Source organism: Orycteropus afer, unplaced genomic scaffold (assembly GCF_000298275.1).
Source record: "Orycteropus afer afer isolate SDZICR_OR568_19922 unplaced genomic scaffold, OryAfe1.0 scaffold00024, whole genome shotgun sequence".
Taxonomy (NCBI): Eukaryota; Metazoa; Chordata; class Mammalia; order Tubulidentata; family Orycteropodidae; genus Orycteropus; species Orycteropus afer.
Window position 1 is genome coordinate 1626714 of NW_006921611.1, and position 21449 is coordinate 1648162.

Below are 21449 nucleotides of genomic sequence, written 5' to 3' on the forward strand. Positions count from 1 at the left end.
TTTTTAGTTAATGGCCCATTGATTCTCACTGTTCCTTAAGGAGCAACGTTTTAACTTTTCCAAAATAGTGATACTGATGACTGTATGTTTATATTTCTCCCAAGAATTTTATAGCACTCTAAGCCATTTACTAAATCTTTAGAGACAATGGTTCTGTGGCAAAGAACATATGTTGTGACTATTATCTTACAAAAGGAAAAAAAAGTTTATGCCTGAGGGGTATGTGGCTTTTTATCAAATTGGTCTAGCAGAACTTAGGGAATAGAACGTTCATGCCAAAACTCCCAAGCCTCTGCTTTATTCCTGACACTATACTATTACTATGTTCAAGTGACTGTCTACCTTGAGTTCAGAAGTATGGGAGAGTAAATTAGGGTCAAATAGAGATACGTTTTCATTTGGTATTAACTATCCTTGTGACCCTTGGCAAGCTGCTTAACTGCTTAATTTTTTGGACTATAAATATAAAAAATAATACCCATCTTTGGTTATTTTAGAGGTTAATTCATAAAACATATTTGAACATTTCATCACACACAGCAGGTGTTCAATAAGTATTAATCCCTTCCCCACTCACCCTCTCAGATGAGTTAAGGATATTGATTTTGATGGGATCATTAAGAAACATGAAATGTAGATGTGCTAATTCTCTGGAACTAAGATGCCTTCTTTGGAAACTCTTTGTAAAATATGCATGAAAAAAAATATATAATGTAACTCGGTAGATTGCAATCTCTTTAGGCACATGTGTCAGTTTTTTTCTTTGGGATGATGACAGTATTTAGGAAATACCTAAGTTGGATTCCTTCTTCTACATTGATATGCCCAAAGCAACTATATTCAAATTTGCTGATTACCGTATATTCAAAACAAGTTGATATCAAATGGTTAATACATTAAAATGAATACTCTTAGTCTATAGGGCATCAGTGATAGAATTCTCACCATCTATGCATAGACCTAAGTCCAATTTTCAGCCATTGAACTTCATGTGCAGCCACCACCCATCTGTCATTGGAAGTTTGCCTGTTGATATCATGCTGAGCAAGTTTCAGCAAGGTTTCCAGATTAAGACAGATTAGGAAGAAAGGCCTGGCAATCTACTTCCTAAAACTAGCCAATGAAAACACAGTGGATCACAGTGGTCTAATCTGTAACCAATCTTGGGGATGGAGCAGGATGTGCATAGGCATGAGTTGGGGGCTGACACGATCTCAGCTAACGACAACAACAAGTAGTCCATAGTGCCTCTTTTTACTATTACAAGTATTGATTGTCCTGCACATGTGAGATATAATACAAAGGTCTGTAACAAAAGATAACTTAACCACTAATCTCAGTGATGAAAGGGCCAGACTTTTAATACATACATTTCAACCATTTGCTTTCCTAAAAATACCTTCCCTTTCCTAAATAAGGAAACTGAACAGAAAACTTAATAGCAGGAGGACCACCCTAATATCAGATTTTTCTGAAACATACATGTTATGTGTTTCTGTTTGTTTCTTTTCTAAAAAGAAAAAAAAAAGTGTAACCATATTAACCAATGATAACTTAATACCATGACACTCAAGTGTCTGCCAGTGAACCACTACAGCAAAACTAATTGGCTCTGGTTAAATTTTAGATAATCATTGTAATAACCTTCCTTATTAGCCACCAATTAGATTATAAAGTATAGGGGTACCAGCCTTCAACCATTAGAATTAAATTTAGTCTTAGAGTTACTGATTCAAGACTTATTAGGCTAATCCTTAATATAAAAAAAATAATAATAATTGTTAACAATATGTGAATGTTAGGAAGTCACTGGGTGGTGCAAGCAATTAAGCACTTGACTACTAACTAAAAGGTTGGCATTTCATATCCACACAGATGTGCCTTGGAAGAAGGACCTGGCCACCTGCTTCCTAAAGATCACAGCCATTTAAAACCCTATGAAGCAGTTTGACTCTACAAATATGGGGTCATTATAATTGACTTAATTGCAACTAGTTTGTTTTGGGTTATGTGAATGCTATTTATTTGCACTTGTATTGCAATGTACAACTGTATCAGTTGAGTAAGAAAGGGATTATCAACACTGAGTGCACTGGCAAGACTAGATTCTAACTCCAAAATCTGAGATGTGCATCCACTTACGATGTTCAATGTTCAATTCTTTACTTTCAGAGCCAAATTGGCCATAATCCAGGAAATTGCTGAAAGCATTTCATTGGCTTATTCCCTTTTCTGCTTAACAATTTTTTTTCCTAGTGTCATTCCCTCCATATTATGCATACCAGGATCTCTGTCAAATATGATCAGAGACACTTGGTGACTATAGTGAAGAAAAGAGGGTGAAGCCAATGAAATCATAATAGTGAATAAGGTATATTTCACATTAGTGGGAAAAAAAAAATGTGTTTGTAAGAGTCCCACATCCGAAGGTATTCTTTGTAGGTAGGGAGAGCTACCAATAGTTAACAAAAAGATATAACATTTCACTCTTACTGCAGGAAGCAATGAATAGCAATCTAGTTAAATGATGCTGAAATAGTCATGATGCCCACATCACTCTGTATCTGGCTGGTACTCTGTCAGGGTGCTCTTGGTGAAACTAGCTGTGCTCTGAGAGTACAGCTCAACAAAAGCTGAGTTTGATTAAAATAGAATTTGGAACAGCCTTATGGAGCACTAGCTCTGTTGATGAAACTAGGTCATGCTACAGTTTGGGAATTTCTTTCCTCCTAATTTTTTCCTTTATGCCAAACATGGCCCTAAAGCAGTCCCTCAATTCCCAATTACTCTTGGAGGGTTAACAATGACATTGCTTGGCTCTTGGATGACCTACAATTCTTGGCTTTTACTTAGGTTTCAACAAGGCATCTGGATTTCCTTTGCTGTCTCTGAGGGCTACATTTGTCTCTGAGATGAAACTGCCAGCTCTGAATGATCACTTTAATATTTGGGTGTGATTGTTGCTTGGCCAGTTGTGACTGGAGCACAGAATCTTAGTGATATGCTGTCACAAACAGCCACACCTAAATGCTCTCAACAAGAAAATAAATATCCAAGCCTGGCCAAAGTGAGATCAGGGAATTCTTGCCAATAGCAGTTAGTCCAAGATTCCAAACTGCAAGCATAAACCAAACAACCAAACCTTCATGGTAGAACAGTGCTTTCCCTGAGAAGAAAGATGATAATTTGGTGTTTTTATAATATAGATGATTATTTGCAGTTTTTGTAAAGAAACAAGAACACGTGGACACAAATTTCTGGACTTTGAGAACCAAAATCAGACAGTTTCCTGACCATTGCTATTTAAAACAACTGAACTTAGCTTCTTCATTTCTATTCTGTCACGTGGCACCACTAATAGTTGAAACTACATGACAGCACCCAACACCAACAACAGGCTCTGAGAACCACAGCTGGAGATAAATGATATGTACTTACCGCATGACAGGAACAGACATGTCAAAATGTCAAGGCATTTAATTTGATCCTGAGGAATCAGAAAAGCCAGATCCTTGTCCCTTTGTTCCAGCAGATTTGAAATTAAGAGGGAACGTTGGTACCACAGTGGTCAATGCACTTGGCTGGTAACAGAAAGGTCAGCACTTGGAACCCATTAGTTACTCCACAGGAGAAAAATGTGGCAGTCTGCTTCTGTAAAGATTAAAGCCTTGGAAATCCTATGGGACAGTTCTACTCTATCCTATGGGGTTGCTATGAGTCAGAATCAAATCAATGGCCATGGGATTTTTTTTTTTCTTTTGGTTCATGAAACTAACAGCTTTGGCTTGAGATGATTAAATGGGTCCGCTTCAAAGAGAGCTAGTATCTAGATGAGAATGGATTCAGAATAGTTCCAGTGAGGACTGAAAGAAAGAGGAAATCTTCAAAAGCTTATGGCTAATTTATCTTTTTTGTTATAATATGAGGTAGGTCAGTTCAACATTGACAGTTCAAAAACTGAAATATCAGTTAAAAGATAGGTTTTTGGATGAGAGTCCTAGTCTCTTCACATCTTTGCCAGCATTTATTATTTATTATCCTGTCTCACTGAAGTTCGCTATTACACTATTAGTGCTGGGGTGAGATGGTATCTCAGTGTTTTGGTTGACATCTCTCTAGTGGCTAATGATCATGAACATTTCTTCATGTGTTCATTGGCCACCTGAATATCTTCTTCAGTGAAGTGTCTGTTCATGTCTTCTGTCCATTTTTTAATTGGATTGTTTATTTTTTTGCTGTTGAAGTGTTGGAGTTTTCTATAAATCTTAGAAATAAGTCCCTTGTCAGATATGTTGTTGCCAAATATTTTTCCCCAATCTGTGGGAATTTTTACTCTTTTGAAGAAATCTTTTAATGTGCATAGGAATTTAATTTTCAGAAACTTCCAGTCATTTAGTTTACCTTCTGCTGTCTATACATTTTTATTTATGTTTGGTAGTCTATTAATGCCATATATTAGAGCCCCTAAGTTTGCCCTACGAGCTCTGGTGATGCAGTGCCTAAGGCGTTTGACTGCTAACCAGAAGATTGGTTGGTGTTTCAAACCCACCAGTGGCTCCATGGAAGGAAGATGGGACAATCTACTTCCATAAAGATTTACCCGCTCGGAAATCCAATGTGAGTTGCTAGGAGTTGGCATAGACTTGATGGCAGTGGGTATTTTGGTTTTAAGTTTACCTCTATTTTTTCTTTGGTAAACTTTATAGATTAATGTTTACATTTAAGTCTTTGATCCATCTGGAGTTAATTTTTGTGTATGATGTGATGTCCATTTTTACAAATGGATATCCAGTTTTGCCAGCACCATTTGTTAAAGAGACTATCTCATTCCTATTTAATGGATTTTGACCCTTTGTCAAAGAGCAGCTGCCCATAGGTGGATGGATCTATTTCTGGGTTCTCAGTTCTATTCCACTGGTCTATGTGTCTGTTGCTGTACTATTACCAAGCTATTTTGATTCTGGTGGCTGTATACTAGGTTTTGAGACTTTGTTCTTCTTCCTCAGTACTCAAAAAGAAAAAAAAACTAACTGGCATGAAGTCATTTCCAACTCATTGCAACCCCTCCTGGGGTTTCCAAGACAGTACCTCTACAGAAATAGATTGCCCAGTCTTCCTTCTGAGGAGTGGCTGATGAGTTTGAACTGCCAGCCTTCTGGTTAGCAGTACAAATTATCCAAGTGTTCTGTCCTTTCCATATAAAATTCGTAACTTTTTTCCTGTGTCCTTAAAGAATGTTGATGGAATCTGGGTCAGGATTGTGTTGAATGTATAGATTGCTTGGGTAATATTGACATTTTCACCATGTTTGGTTTTCCTATCCATGAGCTTGGTATGTCCTTCCATTATATGGATCTCTTATAGTTTCTTGAAGTAGTGTTTTGTAGTTTTCTTCGTATATGTCTTTTGTGTTCCTGGTAAGATTTATTCCCAAGTATTTTATCTTTTGGGGAGCTTTTGTAAATGGTATTGATTTTCTTATTGTAGAGGAATCCAACTGATTTCTCTGTTAATCTTGTATCCTGCCACTATGCTAAATCTTTCAATTAGTTCCAGTAGTTTTCTTACTGAGTCTCTTGTGTTCTCTGTCTATAAACCAAAAACCAAACTCACTGCCAGCAAGTCAATTCCAACTCAGTGAACCCCATTTGGTTTCTGAGATGGTAAACCTTTATGGAAGTAGATTGCCTAGTTTTCATTATGTAGAGTGACTGGTGGGTTTGAACTGCCAACCTTCTGGTTAACAGTCAAATGCCTAATCTGCAAATAGGGATAGTTTTAATTCTTCCTACCAACTTGGAAGCCTTTTATTTCCCTTTCTTGCCTTATTGCCCTGGCTGGGACTTCCAATAAAATGCTGGATGGAACTGGGGATAGAGGGCATCTTTATCTGGTTCCCATTTGGAAGGGGAATGCTTTCAGTCTCTCTCCATTAAGAATAATGTTGGCTGCTGGTTTTGCATCCATTGCTAGTAGAACTGTAAAATGATACAATGACTGTGAAAATGTTATGGCTATTCCTTAAAAAGTTAGAAATAGAAATACCATTTGATCTGGCATTCCCATTACTAGGTATATGTCCTAATGAAGTGAGAGCCAGGACATGAATAGATAAATACACACCCATGTTCATCTCACCACTATTTACAATAGCAAAGAAATGAAAAGAACCTAAGTGCCCATCAACAGAGGAATGAGTAACCAAACCATGGTGCATACATGCAATGAAATACTATGCAACACTAAAGAGTAATGCAGATTCCACAAAACACTGCATAACAATGATGCACTTGGAGGACATTATGCTGAATGAAACAAATCAATCACAGAAGGACAAATATTATATTAGTCAACTATTGTAAAATTTCAAGGAAAATTTACATATGGAAGCAAACTTTCTTTATTGGTTGTCAGGGAAGGGATGGCAGAGGAATGAAAATTGCTAGGCAGGTAAGAGATAAGTATTGATTTGGGTGGTAGGAAAGACAATATACTGAAAACAAGTGACCAACACAGTAACACTAAGGAAAAGGAATACATAGAGGTGCACAGGAGGTACAGATAACAAAGATAAACACTTTGTGTACACAATACTGCATTGTCAATAATAATAACAAGCATTCAATCTACAGGTGGATAAATAGGTAAACAGACTAACTGATCAGGTATGTCTGGGCAAAAGGGAATATACCTATGACCATATATAAGTTTGGCAGACGATACTTCTCTTGGCGACTTAGTGCTGATCTAACAAAAATACCACACACGAGTGGTTTTAACACACACAAGTTTATTCTCTTACAATTTTGGAGGCTAGAAGCCTGAGTTCAAAGTGCCAAGCTCTAGGAGCTGTATGAGAACCATTCGACCTTGGGCTTCAGCTGTTCTGCCTCTTGCTCCTGGCCCACTGAAGCTACAGATGTCTTTTCACTCAGGCAGCTGCTGGCTCCTTAGGCTAACAAGCCCAAGGTCAACAAAGGAAATGACACAGTTCAATATTACCAAACCACATGGCAGGTCATTGATTCAAGTCCATTAAGAGTCCCAGGATCAGCAGAGCTTGGCAGGCTACTGAATGAAGACTCAGCTGCATGCAGGGTCCAAGCATGCCCAAAAGCTCAGAAACCTTCCTAAAGCTTCTCCTTATATACCTGGAGCAGACCACATCTCTAAGGTAGCTGCTTAGCTGTTCATAGTAGATTCTACCATGGAGTTAGTACCAGTCGTATCATGGGGAACAACTACATTCAACTGCCTAGCCACTCAAAACCAGGCCGAGCCAAGTTGACACATGACCTTAACTACCATAATATTGCTACATATGTATCTGTGTATTTCCACCAGCCACTCCCCGGAAGGAAGATGGGGCAATCTACTTCCACTTCCGTAGTGATACTGCCCTGGAAACCCAAGGAGGGATCGCTATGTGTCAGGTCTGACTCAATGGCACATACAACAACAACAATTTTATAAGAAAGTCCATATTTATAATAGAGCTAATGGGGCAAAGTGATGATAATTTCTTAGCTACAGCCAAACACCCTGAAGGAATGAGTCACTGGGTCCTTGAGCTCGGTACCACAGTCACAGGGGATATGAAGCCCAATTTGCCCAATTGGCATAACATTCTACACAAAAACAGTGTTCTACATCCTACTGTGGTGAATAGCAACGGGGTTGTGCCCCCCCCCCGTTTACATTGATAGAGAAAGCTTGAATTGACAATTTAAAGGACCAAGGACAAAGATATTTATAGTAGCAGTTACAAATGCACATCTCTAAGCTACATCTAATGATCTTACCACATTGTCTATTGAATGTTTACTTGAATGACCTGGAGGAAGTACCTGAGAAGGTCAGCCTATAAGCATATCAAAGGATAGTTGCATTGTTAAGCATTTTTTCTTGGACCATCCTAAGCATCATTGTTATCTGTTATGGTAATTACCTGATTCCCTTTCCTGTATTTCCTAGGACATTGACTAACAGAATATCTGTCCTTCAGAGAGTGCATTGCATCGGAAACAACTCATTTATTTTTTGCTAGTGATTTACAGAATGCCTGTTGGGTATATAGCACTATAATGGATGTGTGTCACTTTACCAAAACAAGACCCATCAACTCCTTTCCTGTGGCAAAGGGTTATGAATCATACTTGGTATATTCTTAAACTTTGTGTTGGAAAAGTTTATATTTCAGAACCAGGCATTTGGCTGCTAACCAGAAGGTTAGCGGTTCAAACCCACCAGTCACTCCGTGGAAGGAAAACTGGGCAATCTACTTCCTAAAGATTAACTGCCTCAGAAACCCAAAGGGGGTCACTATGAGTCGGAATTGACTTGATGGCAGTGAGTTTTGTTTGTTTGTTTGTTTGTTTTTTGTTATTTGGTTTTAACATAGTTAAACTTGATATAGCAAACATATATCCTAGCACAATGCATTCTGAAGTGGTCATAGAATGCCTTGATGTTTTTGTTGGCCATCCAGTCTATTCTCATAGAGAGCCCACATGTGTCAGAGTTTTTCAAGGGCTGATTGTTCGGTAATAGATTGTCAGACCTTTCTTCTGAGATTCCTCTGGGTAGATTCCGACTACCAACCTTTTGGTAAGTAGCCAAGCATGTCAACCATTATATAACCCAGGGACCCAGTGAAATTTCTATTGCTTTCTAATTTCCCCAAGTGGTTTAATATTAAAAACTCATTTCCATGTTGCTAGTTGCTATTGAGTCAATTCCATGTCATGATAGTTCCATGGACTGCAGAGTAGAACTGTGCTCCATAGGGTTTTCGTGGTTGTAAACTTTTGGAAGCCGAAGACCACCAGACCTTTCTTCTTACATGAGTTTGAACCACCAACCTTTTATTAGCAGTTCATTACTTAACAATTTGCACCACCCAGGGACTCCTGTAATATACAGTAGGTGCTCCTTTTACATAAATATTATTCTTAGAAATACCCAGTAGCATAACAAACAATTGATTAATTCAGAAAGTTGCCTTCTTGTAGACTACAAAGCAAATGCGAATGCAATATTATAGACCCACAGGAGTAATAAGGATGTAGAGTTGGACACATATGGTGTCATTAGCAGCTTAGCAACAATTCTCGCTCATGTTGAATAAACATTCTCCCATTATGGGACCCAATAAGAAAACCAATAAGTAACAAGTTTTAATGAGACAGAGTAGAGTGGCTCAGGACTAAAGTTTCCATTGTGCATATTTAAAAAGGAAAATAAAACAGAGATATCTCCATCGTCGTGTGTCTCAGTGAAAACGTTTTTTTTTTTTAATTCTACAAAGCTAAAGCTGTCATTTTTGTGCATTGTGATAAGACTTGCATTCAATTGCCATCTCCTGAGTGGAATTGGGTGTAAAGAGAAAAAAGAATAAACCACATGCAAAAAATCACCATAAAGTCCCTCTCCTTTTTATCCTCCCATTATAGGCTTTTCTGTTCATATGCCTTATTAGTGAAAAAGTAAAGACATCTGATTTTTTTTTTTTAACACATCCTACCTTCCAAAGGAGGATTGACCTTCATCTATGGTCCATGATTGATGGATATATCATAAACCATTAAAAATGTGTGGCCTTTCTTACCAACCAGCCCTGAAACTCTTAAGATATGTTTTGTCATCTGAGAGACACCATATTGTCTTTATTTCCTCATGGATCTGTGCTATCTGTATGTAGTCATGACAGAACAAACTACATAATAGTTGGTGTCTCAGCTAATAGAAATCAAGGCAATTATTCTTCCTGTCTGTCTCTTCCTCTCCTTCTACCCATCTTTTCCTACCTCCCTCAAGATACCTGATATGTGCTTTTCCACTGTGCTTCATTCTTTTGGGGGAATCGAACAGAGTGCTGTTTTATGCTTCAGAAATATAATCTCAGGTAGCTTGTTTATTTTAGGTATATCTTCTTAACTCTGTCCATTTTATGAGAGGAATCAAAATGAAACACCTCCACTATAAATAGGAAGGACTCTAAAACTACATTTGGGCAGCTGGAGAGCCAGATACATGTACCTAGATCACATTACTTAGTGAAAGAGGAAAAAGACAAAAGCAAAACAAAATAAAACCAACAAAAACTAAACAAAGAAGAGGTTCCTGTGGCCATGTAAACTAGAGAGAGAAACCCATTAGAAAGCTTAAAGACATTCCTCAAGGAGGTGAAATTTTAGAAAGCAAATCCACTACAAAGAAAAGAGATTTTGTAGATGACACCTCCAAGAGCACAGAGATGGAGCATATGTACTGGGTGGGTTTAGGATGGGCACAGGTTGATGTGGCATTCAGAGCAGAGGGTTAACACCCTTCTAAATCCTTCTGTGATCCTAAGGTGAAACCAGTTACAGTAAAACATGCAGAAGCAGGAATCTGTGTAGGGAAGAAACCTGTCCGAGAAAGAAAACTCAAATATTTTTGCCTAAAATGTGTAATAAAATGGTGGTAAGACTATGTCTTGTCAAAGACAGAAAATTTGCAAGACCCAAGAAAACAAGGCAGGCTGTCATGGGTTTCACTATATAAGTCAATTCTCTTTTTTGAAAGATAATAAATGGATGTGAATCTAGAGTTGGTGGAGGGTGGGGTTGGGGATGAACACAGCCTACTTGAACACTCCCATCCCATAGATCCAAAACAGATTTGAGAATCCAGCCTCTGGGGTCAGATTGCTTGAGTTTGAATTCTGATTATAATACTATGAGCAGGAAAAAATGAGCAAGTTTAGTAATTACTGCAAACCTAAATTTTCTCATCTATAATATAATGATTATAATAGAATCTATAATAAAGAATTCTGTTAAAGGTGGAAATGAACTAATTCATGTACAGCAATTGGCATCTATAGGTAGCACTCCATTTGTAAAAATAATAATGAGTGTATGTGTCCCATTAGATTTCTGTGCTAGAAAAAGTATGTTTACCATGTTTTGTGAAAGTATTTGCAGTGTGATGCTTTACATCTTTTGTTAGTACATTTCCTAATATAGCTAATTAGCATAGTGTTTCTAATGAAATAAAATGACTTTTCATTAAAGTTTATTAGAGACTATGTTTTTTTTTTTTTTTTTTTGTAAAACAATTCTGAGCAGTAAATTGAGACCTACTGTCAGCTCTGGTGGTGTAGTGCCTAAGGCATTTGTCTGCTAACAAGAAGCCTGGTGGTTCAAACCTACCAGCCCCTCCTCGGAAGGAAAGTCGGGCAATCAATCTATCTACTTCCCTAGTGATATTGCCTCGGAAACCCAAGGAGGGGTCACTATAAGTCGGATCCAACTCAACAGCAGTGTGTTTTCATTGTGTTGGTTGTAGGAAAATAGACTTTAGTAAGATACTAAAATTTCACAAGGATTTTTAAATTTTATGGCAAACAAAAATGACAATATCCTTCTACAGCACTACTGATAAATAATTGAATGAACAACTCTCAGTTTTCCAGACTTTGTCAGACAACAGAGATATTGTCTTGAGGAAAAAATAAACCAGGTGATGCCTAAACCCCAACCAGCACTAAAATTCTATGGTTCTACCCAATAGTTAAAAATAACTTACATGGAACCCTCATCCAGTGCTAGTGGAATTTAAAATGATACAGTCATTGTAGAAAACAGTTTTGTAGTTTCCTAAAAAGTTGAACCTAGAACCACTATATGACCTAGCAATTTCAATTCTGGGTATATACTCAAAAGTGAAGGCAGGGATATAGATAGAAACCTGTACACCAATAACCCTGGCTGAACTTTTCACAATAACCAACACATGAATGTATAAACAAGAGGTGATATATACACAGAATACTACTTAGCCCTAAAGAGAAATGAAGTTCTGATAAATGCCACAATATGATTGAGCCTTGAAAACATCATACTGAATGAAGTCAATCATAAAAGGACAAATATTATATGATGTTGCTTACATATAAGCAAACATATAGAAGAGTGAGCCAGTGGAATGCAGCAATTATCAAATAATGTATTTAACATCACATGGAAGTAAAATTTTGCTAATGATAATTCAAAAATGCTTGTAGCCAGCCATCGACAGAGAATTGTCAGAAATTCCAGCTGGATTCAGAAGAGGACATGGGATGAGGGGTATAATTTATAATATCAGGGGGATCTTGGCTGAAAGCAGAGAATCCCAAAAAAGATTTTTACCAGTGTTATATTGACTATGTAAAAGCTTTTGACAGTGTGGATTATAATGAATTATGGATAACATCGCAAAGAATAGGAATTTCAGAACACTTAATTGTGCTCATGAGGAACCTATTTATAGACCAAGAGGCAGTTGTTAGACTAAGGCAAGGAGTTACTACACAACTGAAAATCAGAAAGGTGTGAGTCGAGTTTGTATCTCTTTCACCATAGTTATTCATTATGTTTGCTTAACAAATTATCCAGGAAGCTGGACTTTATGAAGACAAAAGCACAATCAAGATTGGAGAGACTCATTAACAACTTGCAATATACAGATGCCCCAACCTTGCTTGCTGAAAATGAAGAGAACTTCAAGCACTTAAGAATGAATATTTAAGACTACAGCCTGTAGTATAGATTACACTTTAAAATTAAACCCACTGCCATCTAGTCAACTCTGACTCACAGTGACCCACATTGCATTTCCAAGGCTGTAAATCTTTGCGGAAGTAGATTGCCTCACCTTTCTCCCGTGGAGCATCTGGTGTATTTGAACCACTGATATTCTGGTTAGCAGCTGAATATCTCACCCAGCACGCCACTAGAACTTCTTACAGCTTAACATTAGGAAAATAAAAGTCTTCACAACTGAACCAATAAGCAATATCATGCTAAACAAAGAAAATATTAAATTATAAAGGGTTTTGTTTTACTTGTGTCCACAATCAAAGCTCCACAATAGCATCAGTCAAGAAGGCAGGCAACTTACTACATTGGACAAATCTGATACAAAAGACCTCTATAAAGTGTTAAAAACTAAAATTTCACTTTGAGAATTAAGGTTCACCTAACCTAAACCATGGTATTTGCAATCACCTCATATGCATGCAGAAGCTGGACAATGAATATGAAGGACTAAAGAAGAACTGATGCATTTGAATTATGGCATTGGCAAAAAATACTGAATATGGACTGCCTGGAGAATGAACAAACTTATCTTGGAAGAAGTACCACCAGAATGCTCTTCAGAAGGGTAGATGGCAGGACTTCTCATGTGCTTTGGACATGTTATCGTGAGGGGCCAGTCTCTGGAGAAGGACATCATGCTTGGTAGAATATAGGGCCACCCAAAGAGAGGAAGAGCTCAGTGAGATGGATTGACACAGTGACTGCAAGGATTTTGAGGATGGCATAAGACCAGGCAAGATTTCATTCTGTTGTACCTGAGTCGCTCTGAATCTCAAGCCAACTAACAACAACAACAACAAAGAAACCAAAGTTATTAGTGGTTAATGGGTTGGAGGGAATGGAGAAAGGGGAGTTTTTGCTTAGGGGTTATTGAAGTTATGTTACTTGTGCTAAAATGATTTGGAAAAGAATAGTGAGAATAGTTGTACTACTTAAAGGGTGTAATCAATGCTACTGAATCATATGTATAGAGATTATTGAGATGGCATATGTTTGGTTAAGTATATTCTTACCACAATAAAATTTAAGGAAATAACTTAAAGATAAGGCCCAGGAGAGGGAAGGAAGTAAACTAAGGAGATCTGATGATCTACAAGCTAGTAAAACAGGTCTCATAATACTGAGAATGGGATATATACATTTCTCTAATGTTGTGAAGTATGCATGTTCTAACAACCTGGATACAATGTTTTTTTATAAGGAAGTCCCAATTTTGAGCACACTTCAGAAATTCTTTCTCATTCAAATATATACACACACACACTACTAGATTACATGATATGAAAATAATTCCTATAGCAATTTGTAGATCCAAGAATTATCCCTGTTATCAACCATTCTGAATAATGAGATCTGTTGCATGTCTGGTACTTCGGTTATTCTATCCCCAGATCTCAAAAATTAGCAATCTTGTTATCCTCTTTGCTGTCTTATTTTCCTCTTTTCTTTTTCATAGTGGTAAAATATATGTAACAAAAGAAGATGTCATTTTAAGCACTTTTAAGTGTACAATTAAATTACAATAATTACATTCACTATGATTTGCAACCATCACTGCCATCCATTTCTAAAAGATTTTTTTTTTTTTTAATCACCCCCCAGAAAATCCCAGTACTCAGTAAGCAATAACTACCATTTTGCCTTTCCTCATATTCCCATTCCTCCTAGCTTCTGGTCACAATGAATAAACATTTGTCTATGTGCATTTGTGTATTCTAGATACTTTATACACAAGGGGTCATATATAGTTGTCCTTCTGTGTCTAACTTCTTTACTTAGCATTAACTTTTCCAAGCTTGATCCATGTCATTGCATGTATCAGACTTCATGTCTCTTTACAACTAAATAATATTGAAATGTATGTGTGTACCACATTTTATTTATTACTCATCTGTTGGTGGACACTTGAGTTGTTTTCATTTTTGGCTATTGTGAATAACATTAAAATGAACATTGATGTACAAATATATGTTTGCATCCCTGCTTTAAAGCCTTTTGAGTATAAACCTAGGATTGTAATTGCTGAAGTGTGCAAAAATTGTATGTTTTAACTTTCTGAGGAACCTCCAAACTATTTACTATAGCAGCTGCACTATTTTACATTCCCACAACAATTCAGGAGGATTCTAATGTTCCCACATCCTTGCCAAACACTTGTTATTTTCTGTTTTTTTGATAATAGCCAATAGTAGGTGTGAAGTGGTTTCTCATCGTGGTTTTGATTTTCATTTCCTTAGTGACTAATGATGTTGAACATCTTTTTATGTGCTTATCGACTGCTTGAATATCTTCTTTGGAGAAATGTCTATTCAAATCCTTTGCCCATTTATTGTTTCTCTTTTTACTGTTGAGTTGTGTGAGTTTTTTATACACTTGGGATGAGTCAGATCCAACTCCAACTTGACGGCAGTGAGTTTGGTTTTTTTGGTTTGTGATATTAAACCCTTGTCAAATAAACGAGTTCTAAATATTTTCTTCCATTCTGTTAGCTGTCACTTAACTTTTTTGAAAAAACCCTTTGATTAACAATTATTATTATTATTTTTTTACTTCAATGAAGTCTAATTTATCTATTTTATTTTCTTTTGTTGCTTATACTTTGTGTGTCATATCAAAGAAGCCATTGATAAATCCAAGCTTTACACCTATGTTTTCTTATGAGGGTTTTATGGTTTACTTCTTACCTTCTGTAAAGATTTACAGCCTTGGAAACCCAAAGGGGGTCACCATGTTCAGAGCTCTGGTGGTGTAGTGTCTAAGGCATTTGACTGCTAACCAGAAGGCTGGTGGTTCAAACCCACCAGCCACTCCTCAGAAGGAGGATTGGGCAATCTAGTTCTATAGAGATACACCTCAGAAAACCAACGAGGGGTCAATATGAGTTGAATCAACTCGACGGCATTGAAGTTTTTTTTTTTTTTTCCTCACACTTAGGTCATTGATCCATTTTCAGTTAATTTTCATATATGGAATGAGGTATGAGTCCAATTACATTATGTGACATGTGGAGATACAATTGTCCAGCACCATTTGTTGAAGAGGCTTTTCTTTACCCATTGAATGGACTTGGTTGGCACTCTTGTCAAAAATTAGTTGGCTTACCCATGACTCATATGATCCCTTAAACAAGCAACTATATGAGACAATTACCCAAAAGCAAAGATGAGATTGCAAGGAGGGGCAGGGAAGCCAGATGAATGGAAACAGATCAAACAGAATGGAAATAATAAGACTGCAGACACATTATTAAAACTGTAACCAGTGTCACAGAAAAATTTGTATAAATATTGTACAATAGGAACCCAATTTGCTGTGTAAACTCTCACCTAAAACACAACAACTTTTTTTTTTTTTTTTGACAATCAGTTGGCTTTCAATGTATGGGTTTATTTCTGGACTTTCAATTCTATTCCATTAGTCTATATATCTATCCTTATAATACTGTCACATTTTTTGATTACTTTAGTTTTATAGTAAATTTTGAAATTGGGAAATATGAGTTCTCCTACTTTGTCTTCCTTTTCAAGATTGTTTTGGCTACTTGGGGTCCTATAAGAGTAGCTTTTCCATTTCTGCATACAGTCTCTTGGAATTTTAATAGGGATTATGTTCTATATGTAGATTACTTTGGGTGGTATTGATATCTTATCAGTATTAAGTCTTCCAATCCATGATCATGGACTGTCTTTTCATTCATTTGTTGTTGTTGTTGTTATGTGCCATCGAGATGGAAACTTGGGTTTCCGAGGCAGCATCACTACAGAATTAGAATGCCCCATCTTCCTTCTGAGGAGTGGCTGGTGGATTTGAATTGCCAGCCTTCTGGTTAACAGTCAAGTGCCTTAGGCACTACGCTACAAGAGCTCCCTTATTCATTTAGGTATCTTTAATTTCTTTCAGAAATATTTTATAGTTCTTAGTGTACAAGTCTTTTACATCCTTGCTTAAATTTTTTCATATATATTTTATTTTGTTATTATCTATTAATTATTTATTTTGTTGCTATATTTTTTAAAAAATGAATAATAACTGTGGCTGTCAATAACTACTGCCACTGAAATTCCCATCTGGCCTGGAAGTGTCCAAAATTCAGCCATTCCAGTCATAGCAATCTATTCTTCTGTTTTATCAGTTTTGTGAATTCCAATTCTGTATTTGTAATTCTTCAAGATTCAACAGTATGATACCCTGGGTAAGAAATATTACTCTGGACCAGAGAAAGATTTAATGTCTGTGATCATAGAGTTGTCTGGCTATAAAAGAAATGGCAAGAACTCAATGAGGGAAATGATTTAAAACTGAGTAATCCACTCTTGTAAAAAATTTAGTGACCTCTGTTGTGTGCTGACCGAAGTGAATTCATAGTGATAAAGAAAACCTCTTTGTTTTGATTCTACCTTTGCTCCTTAAATTACAAATTAAATATGTGTGTTTCTTCAAGATGAGTGAAAAAGGAGATACATACAATGCATATGTCAACCACATCAATAGACATTATCATTAACTCCATTAACCCTTACCTTCCTCTTTCTCCAGAGTGTCAGTACTATAATAAACAAAGACTTGCCTTGTGTACTTGTGTTTGGTACAGGACAATGTAATTTCTCAATGGAATATGAAATTACCATGGCCATTTATAGAGATACCATGAGATATTTAAAAGTGTCTCAACTTGCATTAATGAATCCAGGGTCTTTGTCAGATGCTTCATTAAGTAGTATGTGACCTTGGGAAAATTTCTCACCATCTTGTGCCTTGCATTGATATCTATAACAAGAAATCTGGACAAGATGATGTCCAAGTTTTATCTTGGCTTTAAAACATAAAATCTGTATAACATATATCTTAAATATAGCTTTCATACATATACACACACATATTATACTTTCAGTTCATTTGGTTTTTAAGCACTTTGTAGGAAAAATTATTCTAATTCAGTAACACCTAAAATAAACCATTTGAATGAGGAAAGCAACTTTTGGATATGAAACCAAGCTCTTACATGTAACTCCATGCCCTACCCCACCAAAATAGATGTCAGCCTTGCCTATGGACTAAATATCAGACAGGACTCTTTATCATTCTACTCCAATCACTTCATCCAGAAGTCACAATATCCTAAGAACTCATATAGAACTTAGGAAATTTATGTACATAAATTTACAAGGCTTAGCAGCACTCATTCATTCAGTACTCATTTATTCAACACATATTTATTCAGTACTCACTGTATTTCATCTGCTATCCTAGGTACTGGGAACCCAGGAGAACAAGACAGACACACTCTACATACAAGTAGCTTAGTCTATAACAGTATGTAAATGTATGGCTGGCATGAAGATAATGAAGCTTTAAAAAATTTAGAAGTCCAGAGTCCTAAATTCACAATTTCTCTTTAAACATTTCATAATATAGAAGTGATAATCTGTATATGCCAGTTGTTGAAATAGCAAGGTGTTTCCATAGCAATCAATAAGTAATCATTAAACTCATTCCCACCATCCATTCTCTACCCAGCTCTCCCTGTGTTCCAGCAACTAAAAGGACAACCCTTGAGAGCAGTGAGCTACCATAATCCTAAACAATACGGCTGGTACTTAAACTATTAGGTTGGTATCTGTGTTACTCGAGATTTTAAATAATTTGAATATCACTCCTGCCTTAAAGAATGTAATCATGGTAACCTTAACTACAGATTGAATTCTTTTAACATTAAGCTTGAATTATAGACTGGAAATATTTGTTCAATTTTGAATGTATAGTTATATAGCCGGATAGAAGGGAAGGAATCAAAGCAAAAGATCTCATAAAATAGAAAAGGGATTTCAATGTGTCTTCCTTTGGAGTAGAGTTAGAAACGTTGCATTTTATCACTTGGAGGCCAATTTCTGATAAGAAAGTCTTTGTAGACACATGCTTAAATGTATCTGCTGTGGTTCAAGAGCATATTTATTCTCTATATTAATTACAAAAACACAAACACATATAGAACCAGTCAGAAAAAAAAAAAGAGGGAGACCATCTCCTAAATGCACACTAATCACATTCTTGGATAAGGACAATTCTGGAAGGTTATCGTCTGTCATGGTATCCTTCTGACTTCATCTAATTAACATTAGAGGACCCTGAACAATTCTTAGGTGGAAGATGTCAGTAGAGCTTTTTTCTTTTTTTTTTTTTCCATTTACTAATTTGAGTCTCAGAACTTTTGAGTTTTTATTCATGTGGGTGTTGTTGCCATTCATATATCTTGAATTCCATTAATTATTTGGGGAGACCAGTAATTTCTCTGACAGATGTCACCATCTGGAAAACCTGGGGAAGGATCTCCAAAAAACTTCATATTCTCAGCACATGTCCTCCATGGACTTGCTTAGATTGCATTTTAAAAGGAAATAATAGATCTTGTGATGTCTGTACAGTCTGGGAAGTGGACAATGAGAAAGCAAGAATCGAACTAACCCAGTAATATATGGGATAACAAATGTTGTCTCTGAAGAGTAATTTCTGAACAGGATCTGAAGAAATGAATGAAAAAGAAAAATACAATCTGAAAATTAAAAAATACAAACAGTGAAAACTGGAGATGGGCTATGTTTTATGGTTTTTTTTTTTTTTTTTTTCAGTTTTTCTGAGTTTTTAATCGTTGGAAGTGTTTTATGCTGCATACAAGAGCTGGTGGTTGTGCTTCTGTGTTTTCTCCTGCCTAAATGAACTTTCATTTTAAACACTCAGAGGAGAAGGGAATTCCCACATGTCATCGTCAGTGTCTTCCTGACATATCAAGCACAGTGATGTTGCCTATGCAAAGCAGACCTCATGTTTATCCAATTATTCTTCAGTGTTAATACAGGGCATATCTGCCAGTTCCTGAGATTTCCTGCAGTCTTGGATAGCATTCACAGGACATAACACCAGTTCTTAATTATTTGTAGTAGTGGAGGAGAGGAAGAGCCTGCATAAATGAAACACACTGATGATCAATAACTTCAGTTTCTTTTCTATCAATCACCAAGCAAGCAAATAGATATTAATTTCACCCTCTCCCAATTTTCTTGTTCTGATTTTCTGTAAGCAGTACCAATTTTTCAACAACCAATCATTTAAATCTGATTTACATATTATGAACCTATAACTAGCAATGATTATAAAAGTATAAAATAAATTAGCACTTTTAAACTAATTAATTTTTGAGGAAAAAAAAATTTCACATTGTGTTTTACTGTAAGGGTAATTGTCCATAGATGGAAGAGATCCCTGTAAACAGAATAAAAACCAAAGATTTAATGAAAGAATCAAAGTGATTTTTCTCTTGAAGGCAGAAAATTGTTATAAAGATGGCTGAGAGGAAAGGGGCATCTCAAGAAGAAGCAACAACATGGGTGAAAGACCTGAGATGAGACTGAAAAGTCAATGGACTTATCTTATTAGAGCATTAGGTTTGGGTTGAGGAGTAATGAGACTAAGTCAGATTTGGTGTGATGGAGTCAGTTAATAAAAGACCATGAAGGTGGGCAGAGCAGTTGGGCATGACTAGGAAGTAATGTGGGAATAGTAGTAGTTTCTTTCATATTGATGCTAGAGAATTATTCTGACACAAAAGGAGATAGTCAAAGCACGGACAGAAAAGAAGACTATTCCACAGACTTCTGAATCAACTGTTAAATAATTTAAGATTGCAAAGAATATGAAGAGTAAATTAAAATAAAACAATTACAACCAAATGTTTTGAGTGGGAAAATGTTTCAAAGCCTATGATCTGTGAAGAAGGAAATAATAAAAGTGGTCTTTGCAGATGAAAATGTGAGCAATGTTTGGTTTAGTGAAATAAAAGAATGGTAAACATTAACTCTAATGGCATATTTGAATTGCTGCCTAAGAAGAGAGTTGCTGTCTGGGCTAACTCTTCTGGTAGGTATTTACTTTTAATGGATCTCTGTTTGAATCTCAAAAATGATATAGATTCCAGTATCACACATATCAGTGTGTTATTCAGAACTACTCAGAGAAGATTTCAAATAATCAAAACCAAAAACTTGTGTGTGGCCATCTCCTGGTTCCACTCTGTAGTTTGGAAGTTGAGCCCATCTGTCCATATGTACTATCTCCTCTCTGGCCTGATCTCTTAGATCCCCAGGGTGCAGACTGTATGCAGCTGGCCACATTTGTCCCCCAGTAGAGAAGGATAAGGCTAGATGTAGGTGGGTGAGTGGGTGGATGTGTATGGGAGCAGCTATGAATAGCTCCTAAGAAAAAGGATACCATGGAAATGATTTGGGAGTTTTGCATATAACAAAGAAAGAAAAGCATTAAAGGCAGGTGGAAAAAAATGAACCACCAAAAAGTAAAAAGTTACATTGTTCTAGCTTTTATCTGTTTATCTCCATCTATCTTCTATCCATATATATATATGGATATGTGTGTATATATATATATACACACACACATATATACACATAGCCATATATATATGTGTGTATATATATGTATGTGTGTGTACATACATACATATACATATATATATATACATATATATATATATATCCATACCCACTTGGAGCAACAAAAATTAAGTGATATTTGCATTACAATACTTACTGCTTTATTATAATGAAATATGCAAAGACCTGGCATTAGAAAACCAAAAGGGAAGAACATCCTTAGCATTACTCAAGCTGAAAGACCTGAAGAGGAAATTTAAGCCTTGAGTTGAAATATTGGAGGATTCTATGGTAGCATAGTGGCTAAAGCACTTGACTGCTAACCAGAAGGCTGGCGGTTCAAACCCACCAGCCACTCCTCAGAAGGAAGGTTGGGCAATCC

The 21449-nt window shown here is 36.4% G+C and overlaps 1 protein-coding gene across 1 annotated transcript in view; it reads left to right on the plus strand.

Annotated features, from left to right (window-relative positions):
• The window catches only part of UNC5D (unc-5 netrin receptor D), a 438337-nt gene that overhangs the window by 272392 nt on the left and 144496 nt on the right, over positions 1-21449 (plus strand). The window lies entirely within an intron of this gene.